General features: G+C 38.1%; 1 protein-coding gene and 1 pseudogene across 2 annotated transcripts in view; one reads left to right on the top strand and one right to left on the bottom strand.

Moving 5' to 3' along the window:
* EXOC6B (exocyst complex component 6B) overlaps positions 1-17071 on the top strand; it is a 614171-nt gene that overhangs the window by 88712 nt on the left and 508388 nt on the right. The gene's annotated exons all lie outside the window — the stretch shown is intronic.
* LOC150006205 (small ribosomal subunit protein eS8 pseudogene) lies at positions 11349-12285 on the bottom strand (annotated as a pseudogene).

Genomic DNA, 17071 nt, shown 5'->3' with positions numbered 1-17071 from the left:
TGATAACCCTCCAAATGATCCCTATACCTATGATTCTGTTCCTATTCTGGTTTGCTTAGTTGGATTTTGTTTTTATTTTTTAGATTCAGTTGTTGATAGTTGTGAGTTTGTTGTCATTTTAGTGTTCATAGTTTTGATCTTCTTTTTCTTAAGAAAGTCCCTTTGACATTTCATATAATAATAGCTTGGTGATGATGAACTCCTTTAGCTTTACCTTGTCTGGGAAGCACCTTATCTGCCCTTCCATTCTCAATGATAGCTTTGCTGAGTAGAGTAATCTTGGTTGTAAGTCCCTGTTTTTCATCACTTTGAATACTTCTTACCAGTCCCTTTTTGCTTGCAAAGTCTCTGTTGAGAAATCAGCTGATGGTCTTATAGGAGTCCCTTTGTAGGTAACTCTTCTTCTTTCTTGCTGCTTTTAAGATTCTCTCTTTATCTTTAACCTTTGGCATTTTAATTATGATGTATCTCAGTGTGGTCCTCTTTGGATCCAACTTGTTTGGGACTCTCTTTGTTTTCTGGACTTGTGGTTTTATTTCCTTTGCCAAATTAGTGAAGTTTTCCTTCATTATTTTTTCAAATAAGTTTTTAATTTATTGCTCTTCCTCTTCTACTTCTGGCACCCCTATGATTTGGATATTGTCACATTTAAAGTTGTCCCAGAGGTTCCTAAGCCTCTTCTCATTTTTTCCAATTCTTGTTTCCTCATTTTGTGCTGGTTGACTGTTTATTTCTTCCTATGTTCCGAATCATTGATTTGAACCCCGGTTTTCTTACCTTCACCTTTAGTTTCATGTGGATTTTCCTTTGTTTCACTTAGCATAGCCTTCCCTTCTTCCCTTCTGTGTTTGCCGTACTCAAGCATATCTGTCAATTCCATGAGCATCTTTATCATCAGTGTTTTGAACTCTACACCTGTTAGGTTGGCTATCTCCTCATTGCTCAGTTCTCCCATTGGAATCTTGATCTGTTCCCTCCTTTGGGCCATACTTCTCTGTCTCCTCAACTTGACAGGCTCCTGTGTTGGTTTGTCTCTGTGTCTTAGGTAGTAGAGCTGTTGCACTTGTTATGTTGTAAGGGAGGAGCCTTAGGTATTCGTCAGTATGGGCGACTCATTTTACCACGTTGTGGTTCTATGTGTGGGGGAGGGGTCTGAGAGGGAACAATGCCACTTGCTCAGCACTCACCCCTTTCCCAGGCACTTTTCCCGCTTCACAAATGGGACTGGTGTCCCTCTAGCTGTTGCCCTGGTTCCCAGGGTAGGTGGGTTTGTGGACGTCTTAGGATTGTGGGGGCCCTCTAAACAAGCAGGCTGTGCTGAGAGATCAGCAATTTCTTCCTCTGCCTCAACCCCCATTGGTTTTCATAGTCAGAAGGAATGAGGCTTTATTTTCCTTGGTGCTGGAACCGTGAGCTGTGTGGTCTGGTCTGGTGCTGGGAGCACTCCCCAGGGTCCCTCCCTACTTTTTAAAATATGTGACTGCGCTTTCTGCTGGCCAACCCCAGCTGCCTCCACATCAATTCCTCTCTGCCCTGGCTCCGCCCCTCCTACCTGTCTGGATGTGTATTTCTTCATTATATCTTTGTGTATTAGACTTCCATGCAGCTTGGTTATCTGGAACTTCTGGTTGTCTCTAGTATTGAGGTAGTTGTATTCCTTCTTGGTTGTGGAGGGAGATGCAGCATGTCTACCTATGCCCCCATCTTGGCTGGAACTGTTTAGTGATATAGATCTAGTTCATTTATTTTAAATGCTCTAGAGTAGTCCATTATATGAATCATTCACATTTCCTGTCATAGTTCTAGTGGTTGTCATAAGTGCTATTCACCAATATTTCTAGCTGAACCTTCTTTTGGCACATACTGGGGTTGTATTTCCTGGGTTCTCTTGGGCTGTGTGACTGTTTCTGGTTGATAAGATGTGAGCAGAACTGATGAGTGTTACTTTTGGGTTTAGCAGTTAATTTCCAGAATTCAATTTTTCCTTGGCCATGACAAATGGTAACTTTCAATATGGTGATTGAATTCCTGAGTATTTATAATAAGCAGAGCTTCCCTGCCAACCTGCTACAGATGTAGAACATGAATAAATTATAAATCTTTGTTTTAAGCTACTGAGATCTTTTTGATTGTTGTTATTAAAGGATAACTAACCTGACTGTACTATGAGGGACATTTGGCATGTTTCCAGTTGCTTGCCATGCAGACAATGGTGTAATAAATATCCTTGTTCATGTCTCTTTGGGCATATATTCAATGTTTCTTGAGAATAGTGCTCTTCAAATGTTGCTATGATTACAAATCACATGGAGATTAGTTAAATATAGATTCTGATTCAGTAGGTCAGGGGTCATTTCTGAGAGTCTTCATCTGTTCCAAGCTTTGAGGTAATGCCAGTTTTGCTGGTCTAGAATTTATACCTAGAAGGAGGAGATCAGTTGGATGAAAGATAGAATATAAATACTTTTTATCTTAACTAGATATTGCTCTCCAAAGTGATTTACCAACTTTAGACTCCCAACAGCATTTATGGGACTTCTTGTTACTCCACCTTTTAATAACATCATCTCTTTTAATAACATCAAACTTTTTGGTTTTTGCAAATCTGATGATTATGAAATGATAGATCACTATTCCAATTTTGATTTCTTTGATTACTAGTGAGATTGGTTTTCAGACATTTGGATTTTCTTTTATATACAAGGTGGAACAAAGTAGGTTTACAGTTGTGAGTACACAAAATACAGAATTTATTCTTGTATTATAATTTATTAATTATTGTATTATTTTTCACATGAACAACCGTAAACCTACTTTTGCCCCATCCTGTACTTTTCTCATTTTTCTCCTAGATTGTCTATTTTCCCTCCCATTTATAAGAATTCATTCCATACTTTGGATATCTTTTCCTGTTATATCCAGCAGATTGTTTTTTCAATACATGGCTTATCCATTAACTTTGTATAGTTAGTATTTTTTTGTTGTATAGTAAATTTTGTTATATTCAAATTTATTTTGTGGTATTTAAAATTTTATTTGTAAACATTCTCAAGCTCAGTATTAATAACTTGTTTTTTTCCTGAACCAGTAGAAAGTAAGTTGCTGACATGATGCTCCTCCATCCCCAAATACTTTAGTGTGATTTTCTGCAAATAAAGATATTCTCCTGTGCAGCCACAATGCAACATAAAATAGAAATTAATATTGTTAGATTAGTATCATGTAATTCTCATACTTGATTCAAATTTTACCAGTTTTCTTAATCATGTTGTTTATAGCAAAAGAATCCAGTTTAAATCATGACCTGCTTTTAGTACTCATGTCTCTTTAGTCTTCTTCAATCTGGAATTATCCTTAGTCTTCTCTTGACTTTCATGACCATATCACTTTAGAAGATTACAGACCATTTATTATGTAGAATGCCTCTCTATTTGGGTTTGTCTGTATTTCCTTATGATTAGATTCATGTTATATGTTTTTGGTTGGGATATCACAAAAGTAGTACTATTGTTCTCATTGCATTCTATCAGGTGGTAGATAAATTTGATTTGTCCTATCACTAATAATGTCCACTTTGATGACTTCATTGAGATGGTGTCTGCCAGACCTTTCCATTGTAAAGTTACTCTTTTGTTCCTTTGTAATGAAAAATTCTGTGGGGAGATAATTTGTAGTTATGTGAATTCATCATTTTTAATCAAACTTTCAATTAATTTTTTTATGTCAGTATGGACTCATGTTTTTAAATGTTATCTGATGGGTCATAATTTGTTAGTTTTATTTATTTTGTTGCTCAAATTATCCAGAAGGATACCGATGGAGCCCATTAACCTGACTTTTGTGTCCTTTTAACATGTCTCCTTAATTCTTTGCATACTTTCTTACTAGCAAAAGGAGATATTCTTCAGACTCATCTTATACTTTCCTGTAGCCCTGGAATCAGCCATTTTTCTAAGAAACCATGCTTTTAGGGGATAAAGAATATTATTTAGAAGCCAAGGTCTGTATGCTTTGTGTCCTCATTACTATTGAGTAACCTGACACATTATTTTTAGTATACTTATTTATTTGATCAGTTCCCCTTTCAAAGCTAATCACCTTATTGTTGTCACTGCAGCCCTTTACCCTGCTGGAGTGCCAGCACCACACACTGAGTCACCCCCCGCCCCCCATATGTATCTTCCATACTCCACTGGGGCTTTAATACTCCGTGGCATGCTGCTGTCCTGCCTGAATGCCCTCCTCGTCCCTGTTTGGCTCTGATATTCCATACCAGGCTGCTTTTATTTATTTATTTAAAGTATATTTTATTGATTATATTGTTACAATAGTTCCAATTTTTTCCCCTTTGCTCCCCTCCGCCCAGCACCCTCCTTCCCCAACAATCCCCTCTCCAAGTCCATGCCCGTGGGTCGTACATACAAGCTCTCCTGCCTCACCCTTTCATATATTCTTCTTCTTCTTTTTAAAAAATAATTAATTAATTAGTTAAATATTTTAACAATAAAAAATAACAATCCCTCCCTCTCAGACTTAAGACCCTTTACAATCTTATAAAAGACAATGGACGAAGGTCTCGAGCTCCTCTAGCTGCTTCAAGCTGGACATGGTCGTCGTCCTACCTACCCGTGGGTCAAGAAATCCCTAATAAGAGTGGGGGTGTGGAGGGGAGGGTGGCCTTCCCACAAGGGGAAGGATCGTGCAGACTCCAGGTTGGTTGGCTGTCTCTGAACAACGGCATGCTTGGTTTAACAGGCTGGCATCCTTGTTGTATACTGGGGGCAACAGGGTTAAAGGACATCATTTAATCCGTAACCACTAGATGACAAAAGACAGGTATTAATTTTTCAATGTCCCACATTAGGGAAAATAAGGGCTTCTTTGGAGGAAGGTATGTCAGGTACATCTCACCTGTCCAAAACCCTTTTGCCCATTATACTTAGTTTGGACTGAGGGAAATATTTTAGGTTTCCCCCCTCTCAGGCCTCTGGGCTCTTTCTGTCCAAGCCATTAGGATAGAAAAGAGAAACCAGTTTTAAAGTGAAGCCCACAGACCACCCTGTTCTTCACCAACCCAGCCACTTAGTTCAGCCAAACCATTGAGTCTCAGGAGGCAGCGATGCAGACAGGATTAAGTGAGGCCTATACGTACAGACAATCACTCAGGTAATGAGATCGTAGGCTTATGCCCTTTGAAAACAGAAAACACATGTTAATTTATGTAACATAACCCACATACAAGTCTCTAAATCTGTAGGACTGTCTTATCGGAAAGACATCCAGTTGCAAGGCATTTGACATTCTTCTTGCCTGTAAATTAAAGATCTTTGATAATGCCACAGACATAGTTTAACTTTCAAATGAAAACAAGTTTTAAATGAAAAGAAACTTTAAAGACGGTTAGTTGCACTACTTTATAGTCTACCACTGGGCATTGTGATCTTCTTTGAATAGTGATTTTTCTCCCTAAGATTACCCTCCTTGTCATTAAAGGGACTGCATTAAGTCCATTTTTTAATTTATCCTGTTCATTTGCATAAACACAACAAGAGCAGCAAATGATCACTTATGATCTTTAGTTCTGCTTTGCTGGAACTTACACAAGGAACATTTAGGGTGACCTTCGGTCTCCCCTTCAAGGCACAGAAGCAGATCCACATACCTGGCATTCAGCCTTGCCTATAAACACCTGTCTTTTCCAGGTCCTCCTGGTTTTCCATTGTGCCTTAAGGTCCCTTCTAGCCATCTTTCAGGAAAACAACCTTCGTTCCTTCCCTGGAAAGATTGCCATGGACCACACATTCAACCAAGGTACCAGGCCTTTTATCTCGTGGACTTTTATTACCTTTGAAAGTCAGTCCCAGTTCCTCAGGGCTTTTTGGTAACAACCAAAGCCCAAGCATGTCTCCTTTAGGCATGACATTCCAGTCAAAGTCTTAGTTAAAAAAGAAAAAAAAACCCCTCTATTAACAACTGGTCTTATTAGTTTTATGCAAAGAAAGTTAGGTCATTACTTACTTCTTTAGAATGCCAAATTCTGGAGGGATCAGATAGGGAGAAAAATATACAGTGTGAAGGAAAATCCTTGTCCTTCTAATATTCACTGAACTTGCATTTCTATTCTTTATATTTTTATTTTTTCCCCCCACTAAAAAATTTCCTGTTTGTTTGTTTTTCCATTACAGTTGTCTCACTTTTTTCCCCCTCTTGCTTCCCTGCACCCTGCCCCGCCCTTCTTCCACATTCAGTCTCCACCCAGTTGTCCATGTCCGTGGGTCATTTATACATGTTCTTTGACTAGACCCTTCCCCTTCTTACCACTTCTTTCCCTCCCATCTCCCCCTTTGTTACTGTTAGTTTATTCCTTGTTTACATACCTCTGGTTCAATTTTGCTCATTGTTTGTGTTGTTCATTAGTTTCCTGTAACAGGTGATAGCATAAGGTAATTTTCTTTTGTTGCCTGGCTTATTTCGCTAAGCATAATTCTCTCTAGTTCCAATCATGTTGTTGTAAATGGTAGAAGTTCCTTCTTTCTTTCAGTACTTATTCATTGTCATTTTCCCCCTTTGTACTCGTGTTCCTCTCTGTCTCTCTCTGTTTCTTCATCTTCTTAAAGCAGACCTTTTAGTATCTCTTGCAATGCTGGTTTGGTGGAGATGTATTCTTTTAGCCTTCTTTTGTCTTGGAAACTCCTTATTTCACCTTCCATTTTGAATGAGAGCCTTGCTGGGTAGAGTATTCTTGGTTGTAGGCCTTTGTTTTTCATTGCTTGGAATATTTTTTGCCATTCCCTTCTGGCTTGTAGTGTTTCTGCTGAGAAATCTGATGATAGCCTTATTGGAGCTCCCTTGTATGTTATTAGTTGTTTCTCTCTTGCTGCTTTTAGGATTCTCTCTTTGTCTTTGAATGTTGCCATTTTAATTATGATGTGTCTTGAAGTGGGTCTGTTGGGGTTCATCTTCATTGGGACCCTCTGAGCTTCCTGGACTTGCATGATTCTTTCTCTCCTCATGTTAGGGAAGTTTTCTGTCATTAGTTTTTCAAAGAGGTTTTCTATCCCTTGCTCTTCTTCTTCTCCTTCTGGAATTCCTATGATACGGATATTATTACGTTTCATGTTGTCCTGCAGCTGTCTTAGAGCCTCTTCAGTCTTGTTCATCTTTTTTCATTTTGTTGCACTGTCTGTGAGTTTTTGTCTACATTGTCCTCCAGCTCGCTGATTTGATCTTCTGCTTCCTCTAGCCTGTTTTTAATTCCTTCTACTGTGTTCTTCAATTCAGAGATCGTATTCTTCATTTCCTCTTGCCTCTTATTGATAGCTTCCATGTCCTTTTTGATGCTGGTATAATTCTCAGTAAGTTCCTTATAGTTCTTCTGGAGTTCACTGTAGTTTTTCTGGAGTTCTTTGTAGTTTCCGCTGAGCTCATTGAGCTTCTCCATAATCCATGCTCTTTCAATTCCATATCTGATAGTTGGCTCCCCTCTATTTCATTTAGCACTCTTTCTGGGGACTCTGCCTTTCCTTTCGATGGGGGGTTGTTTCTCTGTCTCCCCATTTTTGTGACTCCTATTGTTTGTTGGTGCTTCTTAGAACGATCTGCACTTCCTGGATCTGCCCCTGGTGGCGTCAGATCCTGTACCAGTCTGGGCCTAGGCAGCCTGTTGGAGACTTCCAGGGATCTACTGCCTTTGTGTGTCTCCTTTAGTTGATAATCTACTCAATCTGTGATTAGCTGTCAGGCTTAAGGACCGTGGGTGTGGCAGCTTAATTCCTGTAGGCAGGGCCTTTGCTTCCCCTCAGGCTGACACCACTTGGCCGGGAATGGTCTGCCTGCAGTGTGGGGATGAGTCAGCACTGGGACCCACCCGGCCGCTTCCCCAGCTCTCCCCTCAAAGCCACCACACCAAACTCTCCCCAAGCATTTCCAGTCCTCTCTGTCTTCCCTCTGCTTGTGCCCAGGGTAAGTGGGGGCAGAATATTTTCATATGTGATCCGCTTAAGAGCTCTTTTTCTCCAGCTGTTTCTTTCCGGCTAACAAGAAACCCTGTGGCTTTTCGCTTTTCTCAGCTGGATACTATTTTACTTTCCACTCTGTTGCTGTAGGCTGGGAAGCCCAGCTGGGGGTTTAGACCCTGCCTTTCTCAGGGGGAATCCCTGGCTGCTGAGCTGTTTCTCAGTCCCTTCAGCTGCCACCCGTGTGATGCCAGCCAGCCCTTCCAGGTCTCCGCACTCCCTACCGGTCACGTTGTGATGTAGCGGCCTTTTCTGTCTCTCCGTGGTTATAAGACTTCTCTCCAGCTGGTGTTCGGTTGGTTATTCCAGATGATTTCTCCAAAATTACATTGTAAATACAGACTAGTTCTAGGAGGAAGTTAGTGTAGCTTCCACTTACTCCTCCGCCATCTTGTTTCTCCCCAGGCTGCTTTTATACAGGCATCTTTCTTACCTCGCTAGGTCATTCATGCTAGGTACATCATGCTGGTCCATCTTCCTCCCCACCAGCCAATATGGATGTACTCATTTATTTAGGTCTTCTTTAATTTTCTTCAGCAATGTTGTTAGTTTTCAGTGAACAAGTCTTACATATCTTTTGTCATTTTATCACTATTTCATATCTTCTGATGCTTATTTTAAATGGTATTGATTTTAAAATGTAAGTGGTATTGATTTTAAAATTTTAATTTTCAGTCACTTATTACTAGTATGCTATTATTTTTTTAATATTTATTTTGTATTCTGAAACCTTACTCAAGTCACTTATTAATTTTAATAGGGTTTTTTTTTTTTTTTTTTTTTGTATATTCCATTGGATTTTCTATGTAGATGGTCATCTTGTTTTGTAAATAGAGACATTCCAATTGGAATGGTTTCTTTTTGGTTTGTTTTCTTCTCTAATTGAACTGCTTAACACCTCTAGTACTGTGTTGAATAGAAGTAGTGAGAGTGGCTATCTTTGCCCTGTTCCTGATCTTAGGGGGGAAAGCATGTTACTATTAAGTAAGATTTTAGGTATAGTTGTGTTTTTTGTTTTTTTGTTTTTTTTTTACATGCCATTTATATAATTGAGGAAGTTCCCTTCTATTTTTGGTTGCTGAAAGTTTCTGTTAGGAATGAAAATTGTTTTTGTCAGATGCTTTTTCTATGTCAGTTGAGATGATCATATATATATTTTAGTTTATTTGTATAATGAATTATATTGATTAATTATTGAATGTTAAATCAAACTTTCATTTGTGGAATAAATCACTTGGTCATGGTATATGATGTGGCATTTGATTTGCTAAAATTTCATTGCGAATTTTTGCATCTATGTTCATGAGGAATATTTATCGATTTTTTGTTTTTGCTATGTCTTTGTCTGATTTTGTTATCAAATTCATGCTGGCCTCATAGAATGAGTTGAGAAGTATCCCTTCTTTGGTTTTCTAGAAGGATTTGCATAGTGTTGGCATTATCTTTCTTAAATATTTGGTAGAATCCACCAGTGAAGGCACTTAGACAATGAGATTTGTCTGTTTTTGGTGAGAAGGTTTTCAACTGCAAATTTAATTAAAAAATCAGGACTGGGATTTGCATTTTTGTTTCTTAAGTAAATTATGCTTATTTGTGTATTTCAGTAGTTTATCCATGTTATCCAGGCTGTTGAATTCATTAGTAAAAATTGTTCATGATAGTCCCTTATTTTAACATGTATAAAATCTATAGTGGTACTTTCTCTTTCATTACTTATGTTGATAATTTGTATCTCTGTCTCTCTTTTTAAAAATAATTATTTTTCGACTACATTTGACATACAATATTATATTAATTTTAGGGGTTTAACAAAGTGATTAGACATTTATATAACCTATGAAGTGATCACCCCAGTAACTCTAATACCTATCTATTTTTTGTCTCTATTTCTGTCTCTGCTTCTGTCTTTCTGATTATTCTAACTAGAGGTTTATCACTTCTATTAATTTTTTTCAAAAAACACCTTTAGGTTTTATTGAGTTTTTTCCTGTTGTCTATGTTATCGATCTCTGCTATTATCTTTAGCATTTCCTTTCTCCTGTCCGCTTGGGGTTAAATTTGCCCTTTTTCTAGCTTTATAGGGTGGAGGCCTAGAACATTGACTTTGGTTCTTTCTTTTCTGTTGTCGCCATTTAAAACTCTACATTTCTCTCTAAGTAACGCTTTAACTGAATCTTACATATTTTATGATGATGTTTTTTTCAAATATTTTAAAATTTCTTTTGTGATGTTTAAAGTGCAATTTGCTCAATATTTAGGATTGAAATGGTTAATTTCCAAATATTGGGGGATTTTCCAAATTTATTTGTAATTATAAATAGTTCATTGTGTTCAGAAATGTAAAATGTAAGATTTCAACGTCTTGTGTTTGTTGAGATTTGTTTTATGCCTGCCATATGGCCTATTTTGGTGATAATTCCATGTACATTTAGAAATAATGTATATTCTGTTGTTGAGTAGAGCATTTTTAAACTGTCATTTAGGTACCCTTGGTTGATAGTGTTGTTCAGATTTCCCACATCCTATACTTATGTATTTGTCAGTTGTTGACAGACTAGTATTGAAATTGCTATTATGATTGTGGATTTGTATATGTCTTTCTGTTCTTTGATTTCTTTCTATGTGTATTTTGAAGATCTCTTATTGGGTTCACACACATTTAATATTGTTATATCTTCTTGATGAAATAACCCATTTATAATTATGGAAGGTTCCTCTTTATCCTTGGTAATATTCCTTTTTCTGAAATGTATATTGTTTGATATTAATGTAGCCATTGCTGCTTTCTTTTTAATTTTTACATTGTCTCTCTAAAATTTTTTGTCCACAGTATTTTTTATCAGCTTTATTAAGATGTAATTTGCATACTATTCAGTTTATCATTTAAAATGTATAATTCATTGGCCTTTAGTGTATTCACTGAGTTGTGCACCCATCACCACTGTCAATTTTAGAATGTTTTTATTCTTTCCAAAAGAAACTTTGAGCTTCTTAGCTGTCACTACCAAATCCTCTTCTGGTCCCTACCTTCCCTTACCAGCTACTGGGAACCACTAATTTACTTTCTGTCTCTATAGATTTACTATTCTGGAGTTTCAAATAAATGAAATAATATAATATGTGGTTGGTTCTTTGTGATTGGCTTCTTTCATTTTACATAATGTTTTCAAGGTTCATTCATTTGTAATGTATACCGGTTCTTCATTTCTTTTATTTCTGAATAATGTTCTATTATAGGGATATATCACTTTTTTTTTTTTTTAAACCAGAGAACACATTTATTAAATGAGCTTGTTTTGTTTTGAAGCACGAGCTTTCGAGAAAGGAGGGAAGAGGATTTATTTGCCTTTCCTGGCCTTAATTTTCCTTAGATAGAACGCCAGCTCCTTGCCCTCTAGCACATAACCGTCTACTCGGCCACACTGGCCTGGTCTTGAAGCGATGCATGCAAGAAGCTTGCTCTGCTGGAACTGCTCCTCTAGAAGAATGCTGATTTTGGCATTCTTTTTCCTTTCATCGTATTTCTTCTGAATTTTCTTTGATCGTTTTTTGTTTAAAATCTCTTCCTCTTCAAGAGTCACCTTGGCCCCTTTCTTGCGGCCCAGGGCCAGTGCATAGTGAGACTCGTATCACTGTCTGTACGATGTGCTGTCAATGAGCACTATGCAGTTCTTTACTAGGGTCTTGGTGCGGACCAGTTCGTTGTTGGATGCATTGTAGACAACATCAAAAATCCTTGTTTTCTGTGTACAACACTCTGAGCCCCAGGAGAAGCTGCCCACGTCCAGCCTCAAGGCTCAGTACTTCTTGTTGCCTCTCCGCACACGGAGTGTGTGTATGCGGCGAGGGCCAATCTTAGTGTTGGCAGCAGGGCGTCCCAGCTCATATTTTTGCTTCTTGTGGTAGGTCTTCCTCTTGCCCCCGGTCTTGTGGCGCTTGTGCCAGCTGTCTGTCCCGAGAGATGCCCATGGCTTGGCGCTGGCTGGAAAGAGAGAGCACTATATCACTTTTTATTTATCTATTCATCAGTTGATGAACATTTGGGTTGTTTTTACTCTTTGGTTTTTATAAATAATGCTGCTATGAGTTTTTTGTTTACAAGTTTTTTGTGTGGAGATGTGTCCATTTCTTTTGGATATATACCTTGGAATAGGATTGCTAGATTATTCTGTTTTCAAAACTTTTTTTAATTGTATTTTTTTCTGTTGGCATTTAGCACCCTTATACCCCTCTTCCCCCTATCAATCACCACACTGTTGTCGATGTCCATGAGTCCTTTCACCTTTTTGCCTGAACCCTCTACCCCCTAAACTACCCCCTCCCCCATAGCTGTCATCCTGCTCTCTATGAGTCTGTCTCTACTTTGCTTGTTAGTTCAGTTTGTTCATTAGATTCCACATATGACTGAAATCATATGGTATTTGTCTTTCTAGATCATGTTTTAACTCTATGGTTAGCCATTTGAGGAAGTGCCAGATTGTTTTCCAAAGCAGCTGTGCTTTTACCTTCCCACCAGCAGCAATGAAGATTTCAACTTCTGCATACCCTTATTCAATATTCATTATTATCTGTTTTTTAATTATGGCCATCTTGGTGGGTATGAAATAGTATCTCATTGTTCATCTTCATTTTTTTTCTTTTTTTAATATGCTTTACTGATTATGCTGTTACAGTTACCCCAATTTCTTTTCCATTTGGTCCCCTCCACCCACTGACCTCCCTCCCTCCAGTTGTCCCCCCCCCTTTGTCCATGCCCATTGGTTGTGCATATAGTTCTTATCAACATCTTCCTGTCTACTCCACTTCCTTGTACTATGCTTGTTAATTCCTGTACCATCTCCCTCCCTTTCCCCCCTTCTCCCTCCCTGCTGACCTCCCCCCATAAAGTTCCCCATACCTATAATTCTTTTCCCACTCTTGTTTCCTACTTAGTTTGCCTTTGTTTTGGTTCCCTAGCTTCTGTTGTTGGTTGTTGTGATACAGTTTTCATTTTAATGTTCATAGTTTTGATCCTCTTTCTCCTAAACAAGTCCCTTTAACATTTCATATTAACAGTGGTTTGGATCTGATGGACTCCCTCAGTTTTACTTTGTCCTGGGAGCACTTTCTCTGCCCTTCTATTCTGAATGACAGCTTCGCTGGATAGAGTAATCATGGCTGTAGGTTTTTGCTTTCCATTACTTTGAATATTTCTTTCCAGTCCCTCCTTGCCTGCAGAGTTTCTTTTGAGAAATCAGCTGATGGTCTTATTGGGACCCCTTTGCCCTTTGTATGCAATTCCCTTCTTCTCTCTTGTTGTTTTTAAGATTCTCTCTTTATCCTTAATTTTTGACATTTTGATGATAATGTGTCTAGGTGTGGTTCTCCGTGGGTCCAGTTTTTTTGGAACTCTGTGCTTCCTGGACCTGTAAGTCTATTTCCTTCCCCAAGTTAGGGAAGTTCTGTTTCATTATTTTTTCACATACTTTTTCAATTTCTAGTTCTTCTTCACCTTCTGGCAACCCTATGATTTGGATGTTGGCCCACTTATAGCTGTCCCAGAGGTTTCTGAGCCTCTCCTCATTTTCCTCACTTTTTGTTTCCTCTTTCTGCACTGATTGACTGTTTTTCCTTCCCTATGTTCTGATTTGTTGATTTGATCCCTGGTTTTCTCTCCCTCACTACTAGTTTTGTATGTGCTTTCATTCATTTCAGCAGGACTAGTCTTCATCCCTTCCCCGTCTTGTTTAAGATCTGCTGTCAGGTCTGTAGGCATTCTTATAACCAAAGCTCTGAACTGTGCCTCAGAAAGATTTCCTATCTGCTGCTTCGTTAGATTAGATATTTGCTGTCTGGTCAGCTGCGTCACTGGGATCTCTATCATGATCTGTGCCATCCTGACCGTTTTGTGTGTACCTTTGCTTCCTGGGCAGGGCTGTCATACCTCCTATGCTATGGGGGGGGATCCCTGTGCACTCATCACAACCGGGGGACCCATCTCACCACACTGTGGTGTTTTCTGTGGGTATGGGGATCCAAGATGGATACCTGCCGTTCACTCTCCGCTGAGAGACCAGAAGCCTCCTCCTGTGTTCCCACTTCCTCCGGCCCTTACAGTGCAGGGCAATGGGGGTCTGCCTTCCCTGACATTGGAACTGCAAGCTGATGGGTCTGGTTTGCAGCTGGAGACGCCCTCCAGGTGCTTCTTGCCTCTCCTTAAATACGGGTACCTGTGATTACCACCATCCTGCTGCCGTCGCCACTGCCAGCATAGCTTGACCTCTCTGCCCCGGCTTTGCCCCTCCTACCCTTCTGGATGAGCACCACTTTTTTATAATTTCATACACTGGACTTCCATTTATTTTCTGGAACTTATGGTTATTTCTGGTTTTGCGGTAGTTGTATTCCTTCTTAGTTGTGGAAGGAGATGGAGCGTGTCAATCTAGGCCTCCATCTTGGCTGGAAGTCTCCTGTCATCTTCATTTTTGAAACTCGGTTTATAGATTAGTTAATTCTACAAATGTCATTTCTTAGTCTTTGGGCTTATGTAGTTTCTGAGGAGAGGTATGTTAACAGTCTTACCTTTGCCTATCTGTATTTAATGTGTCATTTCTCCAGCTGTTTTAAACCTTTTGTCTTTGTATTTGTTATCTGCAATTTGATTTTTGATGTACTTTGGTGTAAGTACATGTATATTCAGGTATGCAAGTGTGTATTTATCCTGCTTGTGGTTTGTTTAAATTCTTGGGTTTGTGAGTGTAATTTTCATGAAATCTGAAAAATGTTCAGATACTACTTTTCCGTATATTTTTTGCTACCCTTTTTGCATTCTCATTCTGAGACTTAAATTACATCTGTATTGGAATATAGGACCTATTCTTTTCCCCCCCCCGAGTCTTTTTTTCTCTTTGTGCTTTACATGGTATAGATTTTATTGCTCTGTTTAACTATACTGATCTCTCTCTTTTGCATTGTTTAATCTTTTAATCCCATCCAGTGAAATTTTCATTTCAGAAAATATATACTTTATGTTTTTTTTTTATGTTTAATTTCTCCTTTTTTTTTTTTTGTCTTTAAATACATGTATATAGCTCTATCTGTTTTAATGTTTTTCTTTGCTAGTTTTGTCACTTTCGGCATTTTGGGTCTCTTTCTGTAGATTGCTTTGTTTTTTCTTGTTATATGACAGCTTTTCTTTTTCTTATGTCTAGTAATATTTGATTGAATTATGGACATATTATGTTGATGAGTGTCTGGATTTTGGGGGGCTTTTTTTCTTAGAGAGTTTTTGTTTTTGTTTTGGCAAATAGTTTAGTTGTTTGAAGGTTTCTTTAAACCCCATTTTTAAGCTTTGTTAGGCCCACCTTCATTCCAGGGGTATTTCAGAGTAATATTCATCTTTGCTGAATAACTCGGGAATCCCCAAGGACTCTTCACTTTGACTGTTTGAATATTTCTCCGCCTCGTCTGAGCTCCTGGAAGTGCTTCTTATACTCCCTGGTATCTGTCTACCTTCTCCTCAGTTTTCACCCACCCTTACCTTTCTTCTTTCTTTTTGCCTGTCCATGTAGAATTTCATTTTTCCTTTGCCTGGCCTAGTATTCAGCAAAGACTCAAGGGATACCTTGTGTAGATATCCGCAGTTCTTTTCTGCATTCATTGTTTCTTTCTTTTTTTTTTTCTATCTATCTTTTTAAAAATTCTGCTGCACAACGCCAAGGTGCATCAGCTTTCCTGAACTCCTGTCTCTAACTGTAATACTGCTAAGCTGCTGTGTTCTGTTTGGCTTTTATCTGAATCTGTCCATGATCTAGACGTCGCCTTCAGATAGACAGTTCAGATGCTCATTAAACCCACCTTGTTTTCCTTTTTTCAGAGATTACAGTTCTGTGTTCCCTGATGTCTACTGTCTGGAAACAATTGTTTTATATATTTTAGCCTGTATCCTACTTTCTAAAAGTGGGAGTTCATGTCTGTTCCTTGTTACTCCTTGATGGCTGGAAGCCTTGTTATTTTTAAAGCTGTAATTATGAGGTTTCTATGTTCCTTAAGGAAAGGTATCTGACCATGTTTCTGTCTTTAGCTCATAGAAGAGATTAAATATTTATTAATGATGCTCTTTGATTAGGAAAGGCACTAATATTTTCTGTGGCGAAAGATTTTTTCCATTTTTTAAATTCTATTACAGTTGTTCCCTTTTGAAAGTTTTTATTTTATATTCTTATCCTACTCTGAATTTAAAAAAATTTATCATGCATAGTTGTGATCTGCTTTAAAAAAATCACTTATTAGAATTTTAAAAACCATTTTTGTGAAAGAGTTCCATACCATGGCAAGAAAGTACCATATTTAATTTGCCTAGAATCAACATTTCTCTTCACATGATAGTATTCTACTATGTCTAAATTATTTTGGCCTTAGTTATCCAGTTTATAGGGTTTTTTAGACCTTTTCCTGCCACTTTTCTTTTTATTCCCTACTTCTCCTTTCTTTCTTTCTTCCTGCTCACATCACTGTTAGGGAACCTGCATGATGGGAATAGGGGGACAGCTAGTCATCCAAATAAAACATAGAATTTAGTTTTTGATTCAGGTTTATTAATGTTTAGAGGTTGTCAAAAGTACTGTCAAAACCTTGTTTTAGATTTCCATGACTGTTAGCAATATAATTTTTTTCTTTTGGTGTCTGCTATACAGGTGTTTAATTGGCTATCATTCTTTAACCTGTCACAGATATGTGAAGTACACCAGAAATTTGAATAATCTTTTTGATCTGTTATAGTGGGAAATGAATAAAGTAGTGAAAAGACAATATGGAAATAAGGTGACATTCTTTGGTGCCCAGAATCACTGGGTTTTATACTAATTAGCTTTGAAAAATGTGGACTTATTTGACAGACCAGATGTTTTCGGCAGCCAGCCATGCGTCTCATCAGTGAATGTGCCTTGTGTCTGCAGGCAACATTGTTAGATTTTTCTCATTCTATAAACAATGTTCCAAAATATAACTAAACCCCAAAGTGTGTTTATCTTTTTGTCCTAACTTCTGGCTTTCTATCCATTCTCAAGTTTCTCTCT

Source organism: Furipterus horrens, unplaced genomic scaffold (genome assembly GCF_987537825.1).
Source record: "Furipterus horrens unplaced genomic scaffold, mFurHor1.1.pri manual_scaffold_6, whole genome shotgun sequence".
Taxonomy (NCBI): domain Eukaryota; kingdom Metazoa; phylum Chordata; class Mammalia; order Chiroptera; family Furipteridae; genus Furipterus; species Furipterus horrens.
The sequence above is the reverse complement of the archived record's forward strand: the minus strand, read 5'-3'. Positions and strand labels throughout refer to the sequence as shown.